At 34.1% G+C, this 14,430-nt stretch overlaps 1 protein-coding gene and 1 long non-coding RNA gene across 2 annotated transcripts in view; one reads left to right on the top strand and one right to left on the bottom strand.

Moving 5' to 3' along the window:
* Positions 1 to 14,430, bottom strand: part of LOC138132222 (adhesion G protein-coupled receptor E2-like) — a 95,330-nt gene that overhangs the window by 45,743 nt on the left and 35,157 nt on the right. The gene's annotated exons all lie outside the window — the stretch shown is intronic.
* LOC138132240 (uncharacterized) lies at positions 6,187 to 6,648 on the top strand. Its single transcript, XR_011160031.1, has 2 exons — positions 6,187 to 6,237; positions 6,291 to 6,648. It is a non-coding gene; the product is annotated as an uncharacterized lncRNA (long non-coding RNA).

Below are 14,430 nucleotides of genomic sequence, written 5' to 3'. Positions count from 1 at the left end.
AATTGAATAGTAGGCTGTGTTATTTGTTTAATTAACTTGTCATCGCATTTGAAGATTTGAGGTTTGTTCGAAAATTTGATATAAACAGGGTAAAGTAATCTACCTACCTAGCTTATCTGTTTATTTTCCAGATTATATGATTGACCTACCAACTTACTTCATTGAATTGGCTTTCATTTATCAATAACTTATTTCACTTTTGACACTTTTGACATTTGTATTTTGGTACAGTTTTACCATAAACATTTCATGATTAACTTTCTTACCTTAGCGAGAAAGTTGAATTTTCTCACCTCAAATGAGGTATCCACAGCCTACATTTCTAACCGGTTGGGAGAAAAAACTATTGTACAATACACGTCCGTTAGGGCCTTTACAGCCTTGCCAGTATTATTCGACTCGCTCTGCGAGCTCGTCTCACAAAATCTCTGGCTCGGCAGTAAAGGCTATCCTAACGGACTTCTACTGTAAAATACTATTTCATTTTCTCTTCCTTCTTGTCGCGGGACGTTATAACGCACTGTTGCCAAATGGTCATCTCCGTGATTGCCACATCTGCAACGGTACGTATCATAAAATTCTCGTTTCGAAATGAATTGACAAAAATATTAGCTGGCTTTCCGACTAACAACGCGGTGGCTGAAAAGTTCGTCGGATGACCAGTTAATGACAAGAAGCTGACACATTGCTAAATCGATTGATTATGTATAGGTGAACTTCCAAAAAAAAAAGTTCAAAAATTGTCGTGTGCAAAAGGGCGTTATTCAAAATTTTCGAGTTACGTAGCGTGTCAGATAGCCGATGTTCAAATCTTTTTTTGGTGGAAACTTTGTAATATTTTCTGTAGCCGTTTGGTTGTAAAAAAATAAACAATTTTCAAAAAAGCATTGCGTTTTATGGGAAGTGCAAAATTGAAATGGCTGTATCTCTGTTCGACGCTCGCCAAAAATTCGTTAATTTTGCCGTCTTTTTACGTTCCTCACTCCATTGCTCGAGAACTAAGCCTCAAATCGAAAAAATGTATTCTTTAAGAACTAAAGACTGATATTTTTTGATTACGATGGTGTTTGTTATTGTAATTTTGACAGAATATTAGTCAAGTTATGATTAAAAAACTAACGTAGCAACAAAATATGTAAGCGGTTCATTAATATCATCTGACCTAACAACCAAAACAAACTATCATCAGTTCATCACGATAATAATAATTAATAAATAATTTCCACCGCTTGTAATTGCATAAATAATATTATAATTGCCCAGAGTTCTGAAAAGAACAGCTTTTTGAAAGACGAAATGTAAACGAAGAATGAATTCGCATAAAAACCAAGAAAGCACGAAAGAAGACAACTCAAAACTTAAAAATTGAAATTTGTAATAACATCTATGTTAAGTTACCAACATAAGTTTTCAAATATGTATTGCACTGCTTTTAAAGCAGACCCAGGTCATATCGAATTCTTGATTCGGACTATAATCGTGTCAAAAATAAATTACTTCCTAGTATTTAGGGATATTCGTTACTGGGTTGCCATAAATTTGGTTACGTTGGAGGCTATGTGGTTTTTGGTGACAAACAAAAGATATCGTAACCATATCAAAAATGTAAGGCAGCGAATTCTTTATAACACTTGCAAATGGCTAATTTCTCCCTAAGTGATGTTTTTTCGTTTCACAAATTAACTTTGACAATTTCTCGAAATTAAGCAAGGTATAATTTTTTCGGCTCTTAAGAAGCACCTTGACAGAAAGAATCCAGTGGTTTAAAGTTTTTTCTCAGCCGAAAAAAAAGAGGGGGGATAGTGTTTTTTTTTGCATATCCACCTTAGAAGTTATGGCATCGAATTTTGCACTCTTCAAGACGCTTCCTTGAGACTATATAAAGTATAAACATCATAATTTAAGCTTCTTCATTTTTTATAAAAACCCAAAAAACTGAAAAACGAATTTCATTTTTCTTGAAATAAACAAATTCAATCGACCATATATTCTTTAATGCAACGGAATGATATTGAATTTTTTACCATTGGATTCTATTTTTCAAGGTCATTCTTTTGAATGGTAAACATAATTTTACTCTTGATTTTCGAGAAAAGCGCAAAACACTGAAAAAACCATTCATTTAAATGTTATGTTCATTAATCTAAACGAATTGTTGCTGGTTTATTTGAGTAAAACAACTAAACCATTTCGAGCTTGCCATCACACTTAAATTATTCTCCCTATTTCTCCAAAAAAGTAATATGTTACTATTACAATTTAGGAATAAATGACTTAAACCACAATCTTTGAAAAAAATATCCTTCAATGATTACAAGTTGACAACGTCAAGTTTTATAAAAACATCATTTAAAAATGTTTATATTGAAAACCACCAAACCATCCGGCAATGGTGCCAATATATTACACAGGCCTACAAAACAAAACTTTTTAATCCATGTTTTGATTTTGATAACTGATTTTGTATAACACTGGAGCCCTGCCCTGATTACAAAAATACAATTTATTTTTTTGTATCACGTCAGGTTTTTTCACAATTAACAAAAAAAATTAAGCAATTTATTTAGGAAAATAAGATGTTTATAATAATTCTCGGTTAAAAATCTAACTAAATTTTTTATTCCTTATGAGAATGGCATCTTTGACGCTTTGTGAGGAAACTTCTTTTAATTGATTGTCTGCTGTATGTTTTTTTTTGGGTACAGTGGGGAGCACGGAATTTCGCACACCAATTTGTATGTCATTAAAAAAAACTATTTACTCTAAGCTTTATTGTCATTATAATCAATCATGATATATGTGATCATGACTGATGTTTCACCTAAACTGTCACGAAACTGCCGCCAGTATCTCATTTTAATAAAATTATGCCAGTGAAATGTCCACTGTGTGCGAAATTCCGTGCTCGCCACTGTACATCGCGCTGTAACATCCAGCAAAAGTCTACCATCCTTGATAGTCTTGATACGCTCCATCTTCCTTGATATTACCTCTTCATTTGTTTTATATCTTGGTCAAAACGTTCTCCTTGTTCCTCACTGACAGCACCAAGATTTTTAAGAAAAAGATTTAAGTGCGAAAATAGGAAATGCACTTTCAAACTCATATTACATCCCAAGATGTGAAAATTTTTAAACATGATTCTTACAATATTTTTGTAGTCTTCATCTTTGTGATTTCCAAACAATTTTTCTATGACGTTCTTAAATGCGGTCCAGGCATTCATTTCAACAACATTCATAGAATTTTGAAAATCCTTACCTTTGCACAAAGGTCTTATTTGAGGTCCTAACCTCTTTTAATTTGGCATTGGAGGAATCTGGTAACTTTGTACATTAATACTTGAAACATTGTCCATTTTTATCAAGAGCCTTTACAAATTGCTTCATCAAACAGAGTTTGATATGCATTTGTGGTACCTAATACCACTTTTTTAGGATAGAATTAAATTATTTTTTCACGATCGGGAGTAGAAATCAACTTTTCGGATGTCAACATCGTGGCAGAAGTAGAGCATTTTCTCCCTAGGGAGCAAATATTTGCAAATACTTGCTCCCTAGAGAGTTTTCATTTTTTTGACAGTTGTTTACTGTTGTGACAAAAATCTAATTGTGTTGTCAAGGCAACTACTAATTCCATTAAATTCATCGAAAGATGACAACTCATTTGTCATCATTTTTTTATTCTTAAAATTTGAGATTTTTGTGCTGTTTCTACTCCCTACCGTGAAAAAAATAGTATATATACTTCTGGAGAGAATGCTCATTTTTCCCTCGGTGCTTTGTAGCCCTCGGGCTTCGCCCTCTGGCTACAAACTGCACCTTAGGAAAAATCATGCATTTCTCTCCCTCAATATATAATATACTATTTTTATTATTGTTTCCCGGTACAAGTCTAGTTCTTAAAGGCCACTTCTTTTGAGTCTAAGGCTTGTCTCGTGCCCGGCTGTCCCAATCGCAAATAAAACAAGGAAATTTCGAATATCCATATTGTTGTTTGATATTACAATGTCGAAATTTTGAAATAATTCATTCGTTCTAGGTGAACATTCCAATTTTAAGAAAAAACGATTTGTGAAAAAACTAGACGTGATAGCGCAAAACCATAATCATTTTCGTAATCAGGGGGTCGAAATTGTTCAAAAACTGTCAATTTTATGCAAACATTGAAATCAGTGCAGACTTGTGTATCGAGTCAATTATGAGGTAAAATGCATTTTTCTTTTTGCCGAGTTGAGGGGTGGGCTCTCGTGCTACATTTTAACGCACTGTTGCCAGATAGTCAGCTCCGTGATTGCCAAGTCTTCACCTCACACGATACGAATTATAAAATTCTCGTCGCGAAACGAAATGGCAAAAATATTCGCTGGCTGTCCCGACTAACAGAGAACTCGGACGCTTAAAAAGTTCGTCGTGTGGGCAGTTAATGACAAGAAGCTGACACCTTGCTAAATCGATTGATTATGTATAGGTGAACTTCCAAAAAAAAAAGTTCAAAAATTGTCGTGTGCAAAAGGGCGTTATTCAAAATTTTCGAGTTACGTAGCGTGTCAGATAGCCGATGTTCAAATCTTTTTTTGGTGGAAACTTTGTAATATTTTCTGTAGCCGTTTGGTTGTAAAAAAATAAACAATTTTCAAAAAAGCATTGCGTTTTATGGGAAGTGCAAAATTGAAATGGCTGTATCTCTGTTCGACGCTCGCCAAAAATTCGTTAATTTTGCCGTCTTTTTACGTTCCTCACTCCATTGCTCGAGAACTAAGCCTCAAATCGAAAAAATGTATTCTTTAAGAACTGAAGACCGATATTCTCTGATTACGATGGTGTTTGTTATTATAATTTTAACTGAATATTAATCAAGTTATGATTAAAAAACTAACGTAGTAACAAAATCTCGAAGCGATTAGAAATGCAAACGTCGATCACCCTCCCAAACCCCCCTATTCCCCTTGGCTCATCCCTGTCATCTGACCTAACAACCAAAACAAACTATCATCACGATAATAATAAATCAATAAATAATTTCCACCGCTTGTAATTCCATAAATAATATTATAATTGCCCAGAGTTCTGAAAAGAACAGCTTTTTGAAAGACAAATCGTAAACGGAGAAATGAATTCGCAGAAAAACCAAGAAAGCACGAAAGAAGACAACTCAAAACTTAAAAATTGAAATTTGCAATGACGTCTGTGCTAAGTTGCCAACATAAGTTTTCGAATATTGGTAAACTCCGTCCAGCGAGAGATTGGGAGAGTTTAAATTGTAGGGCTGTAACCCAACACTACAAAATGCACTAGAATACACTACAAAAAAATTTAATAAAATAAATTATTGTGGTGGTACCTTTGAAATAATTTCGCGGGCATTGTAATCCTACGCCAATTTATGCTGTCACAGCAAATTGTCAAATTTCAGCTGTTGTCGTTGCCACTGTCATTTTGAATCGTCAACACCGTGTGTGGTTTATTTGCTCTTTCGTCTTCAAGTGAGGTATTTTGTTGTGTTTAAAACTTCTTAATTATCTGGGATAAGTTAGTTTGTTGATTTGTATTGACTAAGTTCTGTATTGTTAACCTCCGAGTAATGTGTGTTTTGTTCGTTATTTCTTGCTTAACTATTTTTTTTGTGGTGTTTAAACTTTCTAAGTTTTTAAGATTAGTTAGTTTGTTGTTTTAGTTTGTTTCTGTTCTATAAGTTCCCTATTGTTTACCTTTGAGTGCCTTTTTTAAGTGACATTTCTATTTATAAACATGAATCCCTTTAGTGATATCACGAACAATATCAAGACTGATGCAAAGGTATGATAATACTTTAAATTTAATTATATTACTTTAAAACTGTTTTGTAGGCAACCCGAAGCTATTTGACTGTAGCTGGCAACCCAGCAGCCCAGAAGATGATGCAAGTGCTTATTCATTTTTCATAAATGAAAAACTTACAACTGAAAATCCACAGGAGGTTGCTTTTCATACCTTTATAACACAAAATAGTATTATACCTATCATAATTTTATTGACATCATCATTGATTATGTCAGATTAGTCAAGGGTTAAAAGTATTTTTCTTAAAGGTCACTGCGAGATACTTAGGAGTTAGCAAAAACACAGTGTCAAAGTGTAAAGGTGGTCCAACTAAAACATCATCAAGAAAGTTGACGAGGCAGCGTCCCAGAAGAGTTACAGCAGACTTACTTCTTGCACTCAATGATATGGTGCAGAGCAGTAAGACAAGGGTTGTGTACTGTAAAGCTAGTTTTTTTTCAATGAAATATTTCTTTTTTCAATTTTCAGTCTTATACCGCCACAGGCTCTTCTGATGTTTATTCAATAAGTAAAGTTAATATTCTAAAATATATTTTAATAAGACAAATTGAATTCGGACTGGCGCACGATAGTCGGTCATTCAGACAAACGTCTGCAGGAAGTCTCAGGATTTAATTTAAATTAACCTTGACGGTCTCGTTGTCCATTTTTGTTTTATGTTTATATTACCTACGTATTATGTCTTAAGGATACTCGAGCAGCACTGTCCATAATTTTGTGTAAGTCAGAAATTTAATTTGAAATTAACCAGTTACTGCAGGTGAAAACAAGAACGTATTTGATTTTATTTATTTGAAGAATTAAATACAGACGTCCTTCAACCCAAGGAATTGTTTTATTTTAACTCCTAGCCCCCTGAGAAGTTCCCCATATTTTGCTTCCGCTATTTTGAACACAACAATTTCGTAGACATTTCACGACCAGCAAAATAAAGTCGTTTGATTTCGCATTGATATAAAATTGATATATAAACGATCTTGTTGGTTGAGGTTTTACTTTTAAATATTCTTGACGCAAGTATGTAGTTGTCAAGAGTAGGTACACGTCTTCGTGTAAAATACTGCAACTGTAATATTTAACATTCATTTTATCTCTTATTCGTTAAGGTACTTCATTAATTAGAGCATAATTTCAGGGCACAAAATGTTACTGCTTGAAGGATCTATTTCAAATTTTACGCGCGCTAGGTACTACTTTCTCTGCGTAGAATTTAGTGATTTTTATGTCAACCAATCTCTCACTGGACAAACTATAGCACCATGCACTGCTGTTAAAGCAGACCCAGGTCATATCGAATTCTTGATTCGGACTATAATCGTGTCAAAAATAAACTACTCTCTGGTATTTAGGGATATTCGTTACTAGGTTGCCATAAATTTGGTTAGGTTGGAGGCTATGTGGTTCCTGGTGACAAACAAAAGATATCGCTAATTTCTCGCTAAATGATAGATGTTTTTTCGTTTCACAATTAATTTTAGTTTCTGGCGGCATTGGACTATAATTGAAAAATGAACTGTACATAATATTGTACAATTCTCTATCACCAGATGATAGAGAATTGTACTATTTAAAACCACGAAGAAATAATGTCTTTCAGCGAGTTTAATCAACGAAAACAAATTTAAATCAGTTTTTAAATATCAAATAAGAGCATCTCTTCTTTGTTCATGCCTTCGCAGGATGTGATACTACATCGGCTTTTTATAAAAAAATGTAAAAATCAATTTGTTAAAATTTTTAATTACGATAATAAATTACGTGCAGTTGCTGAAATTTTTATCAAACTGAAATAGTATATTGTAATATAAGTAGTAAAATGAATGTGTTTTTTTCACATTTCAATCGGAGCTGTTCGTGAAGATTAAAAAGTTTCAGCGATTTTTGCGCTTCATTAGCTCATATTAATAAAGAGGTAGTATTTGCTTTTGTTAGCAATTTTTCTATCCTTTGCTAACACACATAAACAAAAGCATAGCATATGCGAGCAAAGTCTAGAAAAATTACTAGCAAAAGCAAATGCTACCTCTTTATTAATAATATCAGCCATTGACTCGACTATGGAGGAAGCTTTGGCCGTTATCTGAGGCCTCAAGTAAACAACTCCGGTGAGTTGTAAAGCAAACAGCATTTGCTAACTACAGGCGATATAATAACAGAGAAACCATCTCTTCTGGAGTCCAAGCGCAATGAAAAGCAAACAGTCCACGTTAAAAGTTCAAATATTATTTTAAATTGGGGGCTAATTAGAGCCGGCGTACTTTTTCAAGCGAGAAACGGAGCCCCTCGTAGCAAATTAATCCTTCGTCAAATTAAAAAGTCGCACAATTACGGGAGACCCCGAATCCGAGTCCTCCAACGCTCCCGTGTCACATCCTTCAGGATCAAATCAGTCGAAGGCGTTCGGGATTCATACGCGAACGTGAATGAATGCGTTCCTGCGGGACGACTCCTCCACGATGGAAAAGGGTCGCTTTATAGCCAACTTTTTGAGAGGGCTCGAATGTTTCCCTTTCCATCGGTATCCAAAGCTTGTTTTATTTTGTTGGGGTGGCACGCGAGAGTTCAGAGTTGGAATGGTTCTCACTTAAAGTTTGTTGTCTGGGAAATTAGCTCGAGAAATTTTTATTAAAAAAGTTTATTGCAAGCCAGACGGGAGACAGTTGATCGTCGGTAGTTGCCAACCTGGAATACTTTCGGAAAAACTAATTGATGTGGATTAACATCAAGGGTAACGACGCTTCAAAGCAAGTTGCTCGGTACAAAGGTCGGAAAATCTCCTTTGTTTATACTTTATAAGCTCTCGGTGATCATTTTTAGTGGCAAAGTTGAAGTAACGAAACTCAGACCGAATCAACTCTTGAATAATTTATTTGTTGTTACTAAAAAAAAACTAAGAGATGCGAAAATGACGAGCTTTTGGATCAAATTCTTGACGCTTAATTCAGTGTGTAATTAAAGACTCAAAACAGCTACAACAAACACTAACTCAAACCGAAATGGAAATAATTACAAGTTTAAAATTTCAATTATTTTTTTTTTTTGGGGTTTCCGGTTTCTCATTTCGTACCAGATCGACTTTCTGATTTTGCTGAAAATTTTCACTGAATACTTAGACTTTCGTACCTCCCCCAAAATAAGTGGCCGCCACAAGCAGACTATTTAATTGCCTCTAATTTCCCACTGATTATTTATACGAATTTGTCCTTTGAAGTTGTCGAGTCTGAAATATAATTAACTGAAAAGGGCAGTTTATATTAAACTTGCAGCAAAGTAAACATGTCGGGAATGAAAACTATGTTGTTGAAATTCTAATTTAGTCGTCAGACGTCCTGACAAACACTCCAGAGGATCGGACATTTTTGGGAAGATTCGTTTTAAATTTTATTTAAACTTAGACACTTAGAGGCAACTTGAATTATGCTCAGACATGATCAAGATTTTTAAACACATTCTGGTGTTATTTAAGCTCTTTTTGGCACCATCAGAAAACTGTGGCCCTTTGCTTTCATTTCTTTGTTAAAATTATAGAAGTATTTTGCTTGCAATAATTTAGCCGGCATGATTCCTTCTAGTCATCATCATCTTTTTTCTTTACTTTACAAAAACTGGTACCTATCAAGAGTTTTGGACGAATATTTAATTTTATGTGAAAACCATTGCATTCTATATTTTGAAATATTTGTCTAGATTCAGTTCAAATTTAATTGTCCATTATATTTAAATTTTATTAACATAATATAATATAAAAATAATAAATAAACAGCATAATGGTACCCTGGTTTTACAATTTCATTGATTCTGGAGGTAAATATTGTGACGATGCTCCTATTTGTAGTGTAAATATTTAATCATTTACCAGAAGTGATTTTACTCATGAAAACCCTCCAAATTACAAATATACCTATTTATTAATAACTGACCTAGCAGCTTCTCAACGATACCAACAAAGATTTTTAAACAAAATTTTTATAAGAATTTTTTTGATGATGACTTTTCTTTATTGCTCTCTCCAACTTCATTCTCTTCCAGTTACAAACAGTACTAATTTATTTAGACACATATATGTTAGGTAGAACCTTTTCCATTCCGAGATTATCCCTCTATCCTGTATACCTACCCTTCCGCTTCTGGCATACATAATGCGGTCGGATTTCACGGATTCAGCAAACAATCTTGTTTGACCAATTTTTAATCAAACATTCATCGAATCGATTCCATTTCCACGATTTATATCACAAAGAGAAAACACTCATCAGTATGTTGCGTAAGCAAGTTGTTAGATTACATTCAAATAATTCCTTATCCTTGAGGCGTGCCATGACTTTTTCTTTCGCAAATGATATCTCTTCATTTGACTGCCGACATCGATCTGCATTCAACATCGTGGCATGCTGTGGATTATCACATCTATTTGTGGTGTACCTATACCACTATAGTATTACTATTAGATAAAATAATTTGATTACTTGGTTGCCTAATAATAAGGGGCTCTTAGAAAATATTTAAAACAGACAAGAATTGTCACAAATAATTGAAACTAAATAACTTCACAACAAATTTCGTTTCTTACTGTTTTTTTTACAGCAATATTTATCCAATGTTATCCAAAGAAACGGAACTCGAACCGACTTGTTTTTGTTTAGTTTTATCAAAAAACTTAATTGCGCTTCGCAAGACAAGGAAAACTAACTAGAATCAGCATCAAGTTACTTTAAATAAATTTGATTAATTGAATAGTTCTACATTTGTACATCTTAATGATGTTGATTATTACTGGGTTGTCCAATAAAGAGGCTATTTCGAACATAATATTCCTCTATCATAATATGTAATAGAATATTGGAGTAATTAGTCACCTGCAAGCGGAGTGGACTTTATAATTAGACAGTTGATAGATTTTCACAACGTTACAAAAATAAACAAATACAAAATCAACTGTCACAGTTTAAAGACAATAATTTTTCAATAGAACAATATCTTAGCAAATTTTTGTTGCTGCTAGGAAAGTTTGCAATTTGTTTTTTTTTTCTCTTGTAGCAGATAGGTCTATTGTGGGAAGATGACAAATGAAGGGCTTTGAAAGGAACCAGATGACACGGATAGAGTCAGCAGTCATTAACAGATATGCGCCGCAAATAACAATTCCAGCATCGATCGGTGCCATCAGCAACAAAAATAGACACCTAATTAATTATATCCGAACGATTCGACAGGAATCAGTTGCACTGTTTGTTCGCGTATCCATTTTATCCAAACGGTGTAAACACAACAAAAATAATTGGTCGGATTGTTGTTGGGATGTCGACGACAATGAGTGCGGAGGTGGACAGTTTTAATGATGATTAAATTTGGAGTGGGATGGATGAGTGGGTAATTTCAGCTGCAGGCAAGAAAATGCAGTAAATAGAGTGTATTGCGGGGAAAATTGCAATGACCATTCGTTTGTGTAGAGGAGTTAATGGTCTCTCAGCGGAACTAATAGAGTTTCTGGGCGTAAAGTCGTATATTGATGTAAAATGGGGTACGGCATCGAGGCCGGATTATTATCACAGATATTTTTACAAGCAATGATAATTCCTTTGAAAACACTATTTTTGTTATTATTAATTTTCCTGTAGGCCCAATTTCTACACGACACCTACGTCGGAGTTATTATTATTATTATTACAAGAAATTAGAAAGAAATGCGATAAAAATAAATTAATTTGTGCCACCATTACTTTCTAAAAGCTGAAAATTTCGTCTCCTCTGAAATGTTCCAACAAAAGGCCAAAGTACCATATTACAAAAGTATTAAACTAAATGGAATAAGATCCGTAATAGCGTCGTATGCATTTTAAAAAGTAGGGCATTGCAGAGGCATTATACCCGGCATACGAAATGTTGGAATATGCGAATACGTGTATAGATCAGCGTATCTAACACTCGCATCCCATAAAAGTCTTGCACTATCGCTTCAGCTTTTGACGGAATTCCGCCCCCAGCCGCCCCCATCGTAATACACCCTTTACCACTGGAAGAAATTCAATTTTCGGTCTAACTAAAATTACGTTCATTTTATATCTTGGAACACAATTATGAAGCCGTGGAAATGTGATTTTCATAAGACGGCGAATTTTTTCCGGTGGAAAAATGAGACGCCCCCATGCAGAGTTCATCACTATAATTTCGTCGGACCGTAACAATTTCAATATAAATTCTACGTATAGATAACGGAGACGGGCGGAATTTCTCCAAAGGAAATTGAATTAGTCGAACTTTGTACCAACACAACAACATTCAGATGTACTTAAAACATCATGCCAATCAAGTTACACACTGTGAGAAACTTGATAATCCGGTAATTAAATGACGAGATTCAATTTGAGGTGTTGCAAGGGTGACACGATGAAAGAGGAATGATTCTGTTCACTTTTTGACACTTTTGATCAAATGTACATAAAAGTAGTTAAAAAAAACAAAGGCGTCGCTAATGATTTTTAAAAATGTATGTCACTGTTTTGAACAAATACGTAACTAACTAATACAGGGTATTTTACGAGTGATAATGAGCCCGACGGAATTGAAAATGCAACCCACAATACATTTGCCAAGTTAACGTGGACATTTATTTTTCATTTAAACAATATAAAACAATAGGAGGGTTATATTTAAGAATACATAATACAAAATCGCCAAAAATGTCACTAGGTATGTAGGCAACCCAAGATACATACAAACAGATGACCTTGAACCGGTCGAACCTCCATAAGAGAAAACATGTGATTTTGAGCCAGCTTTGAATCGTGCAACTAATTGACATTTTATTGTTGAATAAATTCTCATAATTATTTTTATCAAAGTTTTATAGGCATATAGCCTATGCAGAGGAGAATTTTAATGCACATTATAGAAATATTGGGCATAGTAAATTATGTTTTCTTAAGTTTCCAAAAATGCAAAAAATCTTCGGAAAGAATCCTAAACTAGTATAGTGCAAGTTAACACATTCAAATCAGGTCAACTCCATCGATTTTGAGATACCACTGTTCCAAACACTGGTATTAGTAGAATTCTCTGAAATAGCGTACACACCAGTTCAGTCAAACTGACCTGGCAGAAAATGAGAAAAGTTTTTTGGTGTTTACGTGTGATGTTTATAAAGACAGAATGCTGAAAATAAGACCTGTCTCTAACAAAAGCAAAGAAAAACTCTTACAGCGCCTAACAATGTGATAGAAACATGGATTAAATTTCATATTTTTATTTTCACCGTTTATTGCGTCTCAGAGAAAAATCTTCTTAATGTGTATTACTGCAACGCCGTTTTCATCAAATTTGTAAAATGTTACAACACCTGTTTTAAAAACCATGTCATCTGTCGCTAGATTTATGTTCCAGCTGAATGTTTACCTGCATTATACCTTGTTAGCAGCAGTGCTTCCGTTCCATTTTCTTAAGCTAATTTGATAAACGGAACACTAAGTTTAAGGGAATTTACACTGCTATTATTATATTTCATCCAGATTCTAATAAACTTCCGTTTTACGAATCCATCTTGCAAGAATTTGTAGGTCTCATTCGCGCCGAGTTCATAACGTTCCGTAATAATAACGTTGATGATCGACGGTAATTCACCCTCGTCTATTCATTTAATTTCATTATCTCGGCAAATTGTGGATTAATCTCTCTCATCCGAAGGCAACACCGTATCACTACTTGTTCATTACCAAGACGTGTCGTTTTAGTAATTTACGATGTCATTTAGTTGTCGAGACAATCAATTTTCCCTGTGATAACGTTTGCAAGTAGCTATCCAAGTTTCAAATTAAATTTGCACCGAGTACTTAGTGCTCAGAGGGGGTGCTTCCTAATGGATCGGTGGTTTTTATTTTATTTTATTTTTTTCATCAAAATAAGTTCCACGGAAAATGCGACCGATCAATACCTGGAATAAATTGTATCACTTTACTACACTCAGCAGGTGGTTTCCGCGATAATAAAACAAATCTTGGTGTTGACAGAGCGCGAGTGTTTAATCAATTCAAAATTTTCAATAGATCTGATTTTTTTTATAAAGGTTTTTCCTTTTTTAGTATTTAAAAAGGGAAATAACGAAATTATTACCCAATTTTTAACCGGTGCCACTGTAGTGTACCACGAGTCGCCTATGTGCACGGATGACAGATGTCAAAATCAGAAATAGCAAGATGGTGGTTCAAAGTTAAAAAGTAAACTTTAGACTTTAGTAGACTTTATTGAACCTTCAAGTACTAATAATATTACTGGTGTCTTAAAATTTAAAAATTGGAAGTTTGAAAATTGTCATTTTGTTGTAACTGCATCGAAAGAAAATAAATGAGTTCATGTCCGATTTTTTTTGTGATCCGCTTGAAGATAAAATAGTATATATCATTGAGAATAGAAGATCTTTTTGTGCTTCGTCCAGTTGCCGACCTCAACTTCGTCTCGGTGTTCAGTCTCTGTGCTTAGCACAAAAAGACTCACTTCTACTCTTAATGATATAATCTACTATTTTACAAATGAAATAATGAGAATTACGCCTGTCAGATAAAATCGGAAGAACTAAAGAACTAATGTCTGTTTGTTTGTATATTTTGTATGCAAA

This window comes from Tenebrio molitor, chromosome 5 (assembly GCF_963966145.1).
Source record: "Tenebrio molitor chromosome 5, icTenMoli1.1, whole genome shotgun sequence".
NCBI lineage: Eukaryota > Metazoa > Arthropoda > Insecta > Coleoptera > Tenebrionidae > Tenebrio > Tenebrio molitor.
This window is presented reverse-complemented; position numbering and strand designations above follow the sequence as displayed.